This window comes from Pseudopodoces humilis, chromosome 6, assembly GCF_049639895.1.
Source record: "Pseudopodoces humilis isolate 2021_Gansu_Grassland_sample_001 chromosome 6, ASM4963989v1, whole genome shotgun sequence".
Lineage (NCBI taxonomy): Eukaryota > Metazoa > Chordata > Aves > Passeriformes > Paridae > Pseudopodoces > Pseudopodoces humilis.
This window is the reverse complement of record NC_142205.1, coordinates 37,869,238-37,879,428: the sequence shown is the minus strand read 5'-3', so window position 1 is coordinate 37,879,428 and position 10,191 is coordinate 37,869,238.

The following is a 10,191-nucleotide window of genomic DNA, read 5'->3' as shown; positions in this document are numbered from 1 at the left end:
AGGAAAAAAACCCTCAAAAATATTTATAAAAACTCCACTAACATTAACCTACCCACAGTGAGTCTAAGCAAACCATTGTAAAAATCTTGCAGCATACCTGATACATTAAAAAATCTAAATTATTTGTAAAGAGATGATATTTTGCATGAACTCCTACCAGAAGTGCCCAGCCTCTATAATTAAAGGCTGACTTTAATACTTTATCTTCTGTCTGGATCATTTAAGGCTTATTAAATCCTGCAGTTAACAGTTAACCAACTTTGATAATTGTTTTTCTCAAAAAAAAAAAAAAATCAATTTTACCTCTTTTCCAGTCACTAAATAAATGTCTGGGAAAAATAAAGACATATTTTCATCCCTTTAGATTTATTTTTTTTTTTTATTCTCGATAATCACAGGTATTCTCCCCACATATTGCAGTGTTGAGAATATAGTCACTTAAGTATTAAAGATTATTTGTGTAAGTCAAATCTATATGATAATAGGGAAAAACCTAACCAAAAAAGAAAACACCACAGATACTTTGGAGATTATTACATCTCTTCACTAGGAATCAGTCCCATCTGAATGGGAAATAAAGAGGAGGAAAAACCCAAACACATAACAAAAAAATCCCCCAAAACCCTCTAACAAACAACAACCCAAAACAAACAAAAAAACCAAGAAACAAAGATATCCACTGAGCCATGTTCTGTGGCTCAACTGCTTCTGACAACATAAGCAAGGGCATGAAGGGAGACGTTTCCCAAAAATGCTAGTAGCTCAGTGTATAGTAACTTTCAAGGCTTTCCTTGGGGCTCATCTTATTTTCAAGGCCAAATTAATCCATGTCCCCAACTAATATTGGAAGAAATGCATTTCTGGGGATGCAAACTTTTCAGTGAACAAAAAACTTACTGACTGCAGCTGGCTGGAGCGCTGGATTTTTAGGCAGACGTCAAAAATGCAAAACAATTATAATTTAGTGGAAAGTTAGAGTTAAATTTCACAATAACATGAATATTTTCCGGGTTTTTTTCCTGCATTTTGTGTGAATATATTTTTTAAGGCCAGCTTGGATAAGGCCTTGAGCAACCTGATGTAGTGGGAGGTGTCTCTTCCCATTAGGGAGGGAGCTGGGACTAGGTGATCTTAAAGGTCCTTTCCAACCCCGTAGAATTCTATGAATATTATATGGAATTATGTTGGTATGTCAGCATAATGTTGCCTATGTGCAAAGATAACTGGATTTTAGGAAAAATATATACAAACTTAAAATTAAATCTTTTAAAATTTTTTCCCTTGAAAAAATGATACTCTCATATACTCAAAGCATATTGATCCACTGTTCTGAATATTAGAAATGTTAAACTCTATTCAGCACTGTGTTTTATGGAAGTCTTCTGTAAACTTTTCTTCCCATTTCAACTTAACCTACAAAATTTTTCAGAAGGCATTTGCTAGATTGCATCAGCCCATATCACCATCACTTAGTGTACTTCCAGCTGCTACCCTGGAGCTACTCTGGCACAGGTTCCTTTAATCTGTACTGCATCCATTACTTTGCACAGCTTACCAAAGTCTTGGTAACTTTAATATTTAATATTTTTTAAAATGTTGTTCTGTCCCAGTTTGCAGATTAAATACTGTGTGTGCCTATTCAAAATCCTATGTATTTGGTATTTTTTGAGTTATTCCTTTGTATTACCTACTAAACATGAACACAAACTGTAACAATTTAACTTTGGAGAAATTCCTAGTGCCCAAGTTCCAACTATTATATATTTTGATGACTTACCTAAATACTTTTTTGGATATTTTTCCCTGCAGTAGTTAAAATATTTACCATGTAAAAATTTTCCTTTTATTCCTCTGCAGGTGGTTAAAGCATTGCTTTTATGATAACTCTAAAGGTCATCCCCATCAGGCAGCATTAAAGGAAATAATCTTTCACAGATGTTTGTTTCCAAAACAGACTACAGAGAAGTCATCAGAATGGTACTGTGATTTTGTTAACTTTGGGGAGTGCTTATTATTTAGCTGTCATCATTAAAAATTCAAAGCAGTGCATTGGCAAAGCAATCTGAAATGAGATTCTCCCACCACCCACATTTACGGGTAAACAACTGGGGAAAGATGGATTTAAAAAAAAAAAAAAAAGTGAAGAGAGAACAGGTTGCCCTTAGAAACAGTAACTTTAGGCACTCCAAAAGCTGCAAAATTTGACTTGAAAATCTACAGATTTACAGTAATTTTTTTTCCAGAAACTTTACCTGACATAAACTTAGGCAATTACAAGAAATAGGAAAGAGGCAGTGATTTGAACATCATACTGATTTGAAGAGCTGAACTCAAGATTTGGACATAACCAAGCCCCTTTGGGTTTTTTAACCTTAAAAGAAAGACCTCTGTATTGTGCACCATTAAACCAGCAACAAATTCTTTGCACTGGTGTGGTATCAAGTAATACATTTGTCATGACCAAAACCCTTTACTTTGTCTCTTTAAGTCCCGTAGGAAGGGAATAAGTACCTCAGATTTCTTCATTGATTTGAAACTGAGACTGTGTTCTGGAGATATGCAGGATCTGCCACATCTGTCCTTTTGCCAGTATCCACAGCTGCTCAAAGAAACTGAGAGGTAGGAGAGAAAGGCAGCTCAGACCTGCTCTTCATCATTGCCACATTCCCAAAAGGGACACTACAGCCCTGGGTAAGAGCTCTGTGCAATTTAAATTTTTTTCCTTCTTTTTTATTCAAAATTAAATTTATGGTTGATTTCCTACGTCCTACAAAATTTTACTAGGAGACTGTCTGAAGGGGCCAGTAAAGGAAGCTAGAAAGAGGAATGTACCTGAAATGTTACCCTTCCCCAAGTTTAGACATTGATTTATAGGATGTAGAGAGCTAATTCTTTTGAATTAGAGAAACAATTCAAGAAAACAAGTAGTTCTATTCACCTCACAATTTTGTCTTCAGTAGTTAAAGAATTCACAGGAAAAAAAATAAGCAAAAAATCCACAAGCAAACAAACAAACAGAAGCAAAAAAGGCAAAAAGCAAAAGAAGCAGGAGGGACTGAAAGCTGCTGCCAGGGTCCTTAGCCCAAACTATCAGTTACCCTAGCCCAAGAACGCTCTCCCTACTGAAACCATGATAAAACACAGGAAGGCATTTTAAGGCCTGTAAACTTAAATTAGTCATCCCTATCAATCAATTAGCACTTAGCTGAGGATTTCCAACCCATAATCTAATTAAGTGCCTTGGGCTGAGTGTAGCTACCCAGACTCTGTTGTCAAAGGAACACCAACATCACCTGCCTCTATGGGAGTCACTCCCTGAGGGCCTCTTGCTGCATCACCAAAGTGTACAAAAGGAGCAGAGAACATTTTATTTCTCAGTTTAAGCATCTTGGTTGGAATCTTAAAGTTCATAGAGATGAAACTGAACTATAGGATCAGTAGGCTTAGAGAAAAAAAAAAGGCTTTACCAGCTTGGCCAAGCCAAAACCACAATTTGTCTCATATTATAGAGAAATGTGCCTGTATAGAAGATTGAATTAGGTTCCCTCTGAGTTAGGAATGTGGTCTAAGTGGATTTCCATTACTTTTATTGACTCTATTTATTATTTTATAATTTATTTATTATTTTATTTTATTTGACATTTATTCAGCCATTTCATGAAAACTAGTGAATTACCTAATACCTGTGTCTATGACGTAAATCTTCTGTTGACTTATTTTTGTAAAGCACTTGCCGGTCATGTACCATATGTTATAAAACCCAGACATCCTAAAAACAAATATCTGTTCTCCATATGAAAAGGAAAGGACACCACCACAATCTATATCTGTTTCAGAGTTTATCAAAAAACATTAAACCTATAAAAAACTAAATTTGAGGTTAGAATAAATTCCTCGGTTACTAATAAAGAAATTAAAGTATTCTACATATTCCAAGGAGAAATGTGATATTTGAAGGCTTGAAGTTATATTTGTTCCACCTGGTATATATTGTTAAAATCTTGGTGCTGCTAGTTAGTTAATTCTATGCAGAGAGAGTAAATAGTGCCTCTACTAGCTTGTGTTGTACCTGTAACTGACATTTTTGTCCTTCTGTAGGGCTCCCCCCTTTCTCTGCCTCAGTTTCTCATTTGTTACATGACAAAATCACATTTTCAAACTTGATGGGAATGTTAGTACTACAGTATATTAAAAGGCTGAGGGGTTTAGATATTATACTTGATACAGACTGTACAAATTGTAGTTCTGTCATCTGCATTTATAAACACATTAATGAAGATAATCGTAGAATTATCTTTCAAATCCACTTTGAGAAAACCATGGTGGTGTTGATAATCTGTTTACTTTATTCCTATAGAAAAAATGGCATCTGTAGAACAAACCACTAGAAAATAGAATAAAATATTACCTTTTCTGTAACACTCTAATTTCTCCCCTCTCTGTTTCATATGCTGTATTTTCAAATTCCATTAATTCGATTTGCACTCCTTCAAAATTATCCTGTCAGGTTCTTCAGTTCCATTCTTTTATGTTTAAATAGATAATGTGGAATGAAGGGTTTTGGGGTTGGGGGGACTGAGGGGTTCTGCCTGCTGGCTGATATCATTGCTCTGTATTAGCATATGTTTTCAAAAGTGTGTAGGCATATTCAAAGAAGTCAAAAAATAACTCCTAAAAAATGCTACAAACCTAAAGCTGTAGCCATCTGGAGCAAGAGCAATGCCTGCCATGAACTTACATACCTCAGACTCTGAAGGGTTTTCAAGCTGAGTGAATTCACATCTGTCAGAGAAACAGGCAGAATTTTATGCAATGGAATGCAACATGGCATCTAGATGCAATTAGAACTATAATTAGAGAGCCTTATCTAGTGTGCTCACAGTAATCTGGGATATTTTTTTTTTCTGGTAAAGGCAGAAAGGAAGGCCCAGTCTAGAACTGAGGGTGATCTAGTGGCTGCTGACATGTTATCTCTTTCCCAGGAATGGCTCCTCTTGCTTGGAATGACCCCAGGCACAGTTAGCTGCTGCTGTTCCCATAAAGCTATTTATGTTTTTCAAAGACAAAGAGGAACTGTTTCAGGTTCTTAGACATATATCTTTACCAAATAAGGTTACCTGATTTCCAGCATAAATTGCCTCCTAACACAGGTTAAATAAGAAGAAAGATGTATGTTTATTAATGCTGATACCCACTGGAAATCTGAGCCAGCTATGTACTCCCTGCCTGTTTTGTTTGATTCAGACAATTTAAACTTCAGTCTATGGGTCTGAGGCCTCACATGAACAGGGCAAAGCTGCCCACTCCATTCGTAACCAGTATGTGGACAGATTTGTCATGGGAGAGGCGTAGTGTGAAGTGGATTCTGGCCTCCCCCCAGCTGAATATTCAGCAATAAGATGGGGCCCTGCATGGCCAGCACTGTTATAGGGGTTGCCCATACATTGGCTCCATGCCCAAACGTCCTCAATGAACATTTACATCACTTTAGTGTACTCTATCATCTATGATCATCTCTTTTTCCAAATTTTGATTTGTATTGTTAAATCTCTAAATTCAACATATATATGAAAATGAATTTGGTATAAAATTCAAAGACTAGAAAGCAGCTAAAAGGGCATATTTTACCTATTGTCATTTCACAGTATGGATAATTGAGATTTACTTACTATGCCATTCTAAAAGAACGTAACAAGTAACATTAAAATCTGTTTTCTTTAGGAGCTCTTAGAAATGACAACAATTGTGTTTCTAGAGTTTACATATGTAAAGGAGTGATTTTAAATATTTCAAGGAACCTGATCAAATTTCTCTACCTGCAAGAGACTTATCTTTGTGAAATATTTTGCTTTAAAAATATGAATGCCATTATAGAAGGGCAGGGCACAGACTCACTCTTCTTGACAAGCTCAAGGCAATGATTAATGATTACTAAGAGAAAAATCTGTCATTATCGTTTTTAGTACTCAAGGGAGGGGACAGTAAATAAGCCACTGAGTGTTCAGAAACACGGTGGTATTTTCTGCAGGTGTTGTATAAAATAATTTTTAATAATTGTCATCAAAAGCACGAAGTTCATCAGCTGTCATAATGAAATGACAATATATTTTGAACAAAGCTGTAGTCCTATAATTTTAAAACTGAGTCTTCAGTATGTGAAAAATCAGGAAATGAAAAGCAAACATCTCTTCTGAATTCCATTTTGTTCCCAGGCAGGCTTACGTGAGATAATTGCATGAAAATACAACCAGGATGCTACATAACACCTACAACAGTTTAGGAAGAAACCATCTCATTATATTTAGGTTTCTTAAGTGTAACAGGCAAATTTCTGTGATCTACTGATTTAGTTATTTGACTAGGAAGACTGGGGTTCTCTTGTGGAAGAATCTGAGGAAGTGGAGCTGGAGCAAAAAGAGTATTTCCTGACAATAGTCTTTGATGTTCACAGCAGACTGCCAGAAAGGTCCACTATCAGGAGGAACAGTGTCCCCAAGCTGAGTGGTAGGTCTGTGTCTCCTGAGCATCTCCCCTAGTTGTCAAAATGCAAAGTTGAGACTTCCTTAACCTGAATTTCAGATAGCTTGCTTCACTCAGCAACTGAGACAGGTGAAGAAGATTCATTCTGCCTGTTCCTGTAGGCCAAATGAGACAAACAAGATCTTGTCAGGCAGCAGTAACACAGCTGAGATTTACCATGGGTTTGAACCCTGCACCATGCACAGGTTTGCTTTTAGCTCAAGTGCCCTGTCACCTACAGTCGGGGTCCTTAAACTTCACCTGTGGCAAGCGTGCATTAGCAGGTGACAATTGTGTCCTTTAGCTGGGGTTACAGACAGTTGCAGCTGACTTTAAAACGCTTAATTTTTTTCATTCAAAAATGTCTTGTAGAATATAAAAGCAGTTTATTCTTTATTAATGAACACATGGCAAATTAAGGAGTTCAGAATGGTTATTTTTTAATGAAAAATATGCTTGAGTGCATTGCTGTTATACAACTGACATCATGAAGAAGAGCAGGACTCTCAAAAGCATCTTTGGAAGTGACTCTGTTAAGAACACGTGACGCTTTTAATCCATTAGCTCCTGTCTTCTGATGTCAATTCCTGACTGCTTGAAGCTAGTGGTAGAAACTCCAGGTATTATAGACAGGCCACAGTCCCATTCCTGATGTAAGTTACAATAAAAATACAAACATTTAGTATTTACATGCTTAATTTTTTGGCATTTCTCTCCTTGTGTCATCACTAAGCTTAAAGAAATGATGACACAGTTGATGTGGATTTGAAACTCTCTGTTTCAAGAATATCATCTTTCATGAATCTAACATGTTGCCCACAGCAAAGAGCTCACTACCAATATGAATTACATACATTCAAGTGTAAAGAGAATGATCTCAGAACTGGAAAAGATATTGAAAAGCTGAAAATGTATTGAAAAATACATTGACTTAGTGACAAATATAAATCACCATAAATAATGCTTTTTCAAAAGTCAAAACTGCCAGTGCCATGTTGTTGCACTAAATTATGCAAGGAGAGTGCCTGAGGCACAGCCATTTCAGAACTCTGGAAGACACATTTGGAGATACACCTTCCGTACTGCTTTATTGAATATCACTGTATGTTCTTCCAGTCCATGGTAATGGCTATGATACCTCCCACAAATATGATAGAAAAAAAAATGAACTACTACTCTGCTACTAGGAAAAACATCACTAAGAAGCATTTATGGGTTTTCATATCTAGTTCATACAAATTTAAAGACCAAAGTTTGTATTCAGTATAAGCAAGGGGATAATTTGGCCAAAAGCTATAAAACCTCATATACAAATAATAAAAGTGTGACTATCAATATGAAGTATTTGTTGTGTTTCTGGAACATGGAGAATGTTCTATCAGCTCAACAGAAAATAATAATCAGAGAGGGATCAGAAAGTTGCATGGGAAAATAATACTGTGGAAAAAGAACCTACATTTAACCGACTTTTGGAAAATAGTCTACAGATTTACTTTAAATGTATAATGATTTTTAATATAATGATCTTTTTTAAAATACAAGCATGATAAAGGGTTCAAACATATTCAGGTCAATAATTCAGGTCTCCCTTTCATTGAACAGTAAACACCCTTACTTTCACCTATGAGTCTCTGTGTTCAGACCAGCCACCAGACCTTGCCTTCTTGGCCTGTGTGGCAATTCAGGAATGCAAGCTCAAAGTCTTAAGCCAACAAAGTCAACAAACCTTCCAAAAAACAGAGTTTGAAGGTTGCAACAATCAATCAGATGAAGTGCTGTAAAGGCATGCTTATCTTACTCTGCTAGCATCATTGTACATCATTGTTGACATACAAGTCTAAGACAAAATATTTCTGTATATTTTGAGTTTCATAAAGTTAAACTAACAAAGACTTACAGAAGCAGGTGCTTGACAGGAAAGAAGACCAGACTACATTTTTCAGTTTCTGATCCACAGATCCTCTATCTGCAGCTGACAAACATCAGACATTCAGATATATAGGACGAGAGTTGGTTCCAAAACATATCCAGCATTCCACGTGTGCATTTTATGGAGGTGTTAGGACCATGAGACCCTTGAAGTCATCTCTCCTCAATTTTTGTCCTTTCTCATATCAAACATCAGCAGATTGACCATTTTTTTGGAAAGTGTGCTGGTGTTTGGCAAAGCATTGAGAAGATTCTTAGCCCATTTTGATGATGAGTAGAATTTTTCACCTGCACAGTCTAGTACTCTGGTGCTTGTTTTAGTATTGGGCCCAGACATAATGTTAATCAAAAAAATTGAGGTGATTACAAGCTTGGAGATAATAATCTAAGGCTTTATCTTTGAAAGGTAAAATGACAGACACATTTAAGCATAACTGTTGTTTTCAGTTGTTGTAAAGATCATGCTTCCCTGGGGAAGTACACAGACTGCAAAATGAAAGAAACTGAGTTTGATTTTACTTAATTAAAATATAAGAAAAAGATATTAATTGGAGTGGAAGTTATATTGTAATTATTTGGAGGATTTCAATTAAAATAGAGTGCTCACTTCTTGGAGTCTAATTCTTGTGTTTTTGTGTGCTCAATAAAGATGTCACATATTAAGCTAGAAATCTGGTGGGCAATTTACATTTTAATAGCTCAGAAGCAGGTTTCTGTGGAGTGCTGTAGAGGAGCACATCTCTCTTTTGGATTATCCAGGCATTTATTATGTGCACTAGTCATCCAAAATTTTTCATGATGTTACTTTTTCCAACAGAGTTTAAGCTTCAACAGATACACAGAAGACAGCCATTCAAATAATATAAAAACAGAACATATAACTAATTAGATAAGGCCACGTCTTGAAATACCTTTTTATCCATCTGATTTTCACAATCCTTTTCCCTTTAAAATAATTGTATTATTACCATTCTGCAGTGATTCTATTGCAATAGAACAATTCATCTTTCAGACAAAAGTATATGTCTGAGAAATTACTAAAAATTCACCTTCTTTTATAGTAACTAACTTTCACCATAGTTTCAGTACACCACTTAACCTTTTCTGTATGACCTTGAAAAAGTATTGACTAGCTTCACAAAGCCCTGTAGTTCAACACACCTCCAGAAAAGAGGTCCATTACCCCTTCCCAAAGTTACCCAAATTGCTGTGAAATGAGCGTGCGCAATAAGTAAAACCTGAACATTAAGAAGCTGTGCTTTAACCACAGCTCTGTTTTTCACTCTGCCAGGGTTACCAGTTAATACACCATGATGGAAATGGAAATGCAGTCAGCAACTGCTCCTGTACCCATTTAAGCTCTCCTTGTTAACACAGACCACTCTTTGGGCACTGGACACTGAACGGCTGCTTGTTCCTTTTCTAATGAAGTTGTCCACTAGTGTCTGAAAAGTGGTGTCCCTGAGAGTACAGCTTCAGTGGAAACAAGTGAATTGCATGGATTTTTCAAATGGCATTGAGTTTGTCTTCCAAGGAACAGTATAGAATTACTGCAAAACCTCTGTCAGTGCTTTATATATATGTTTGGCTGATACATTTCCCATTTCCTCAAACACTGGAAGCAATATATTCTTTATTTATTGTACTGTGTGTGCCTATCACAAGATGAGGGCTATTTTAGCTGTTCAACAGCATTTTTAATAGGTTTTCAATAACCTTCTCAATGTACCATCAAGGAAATGA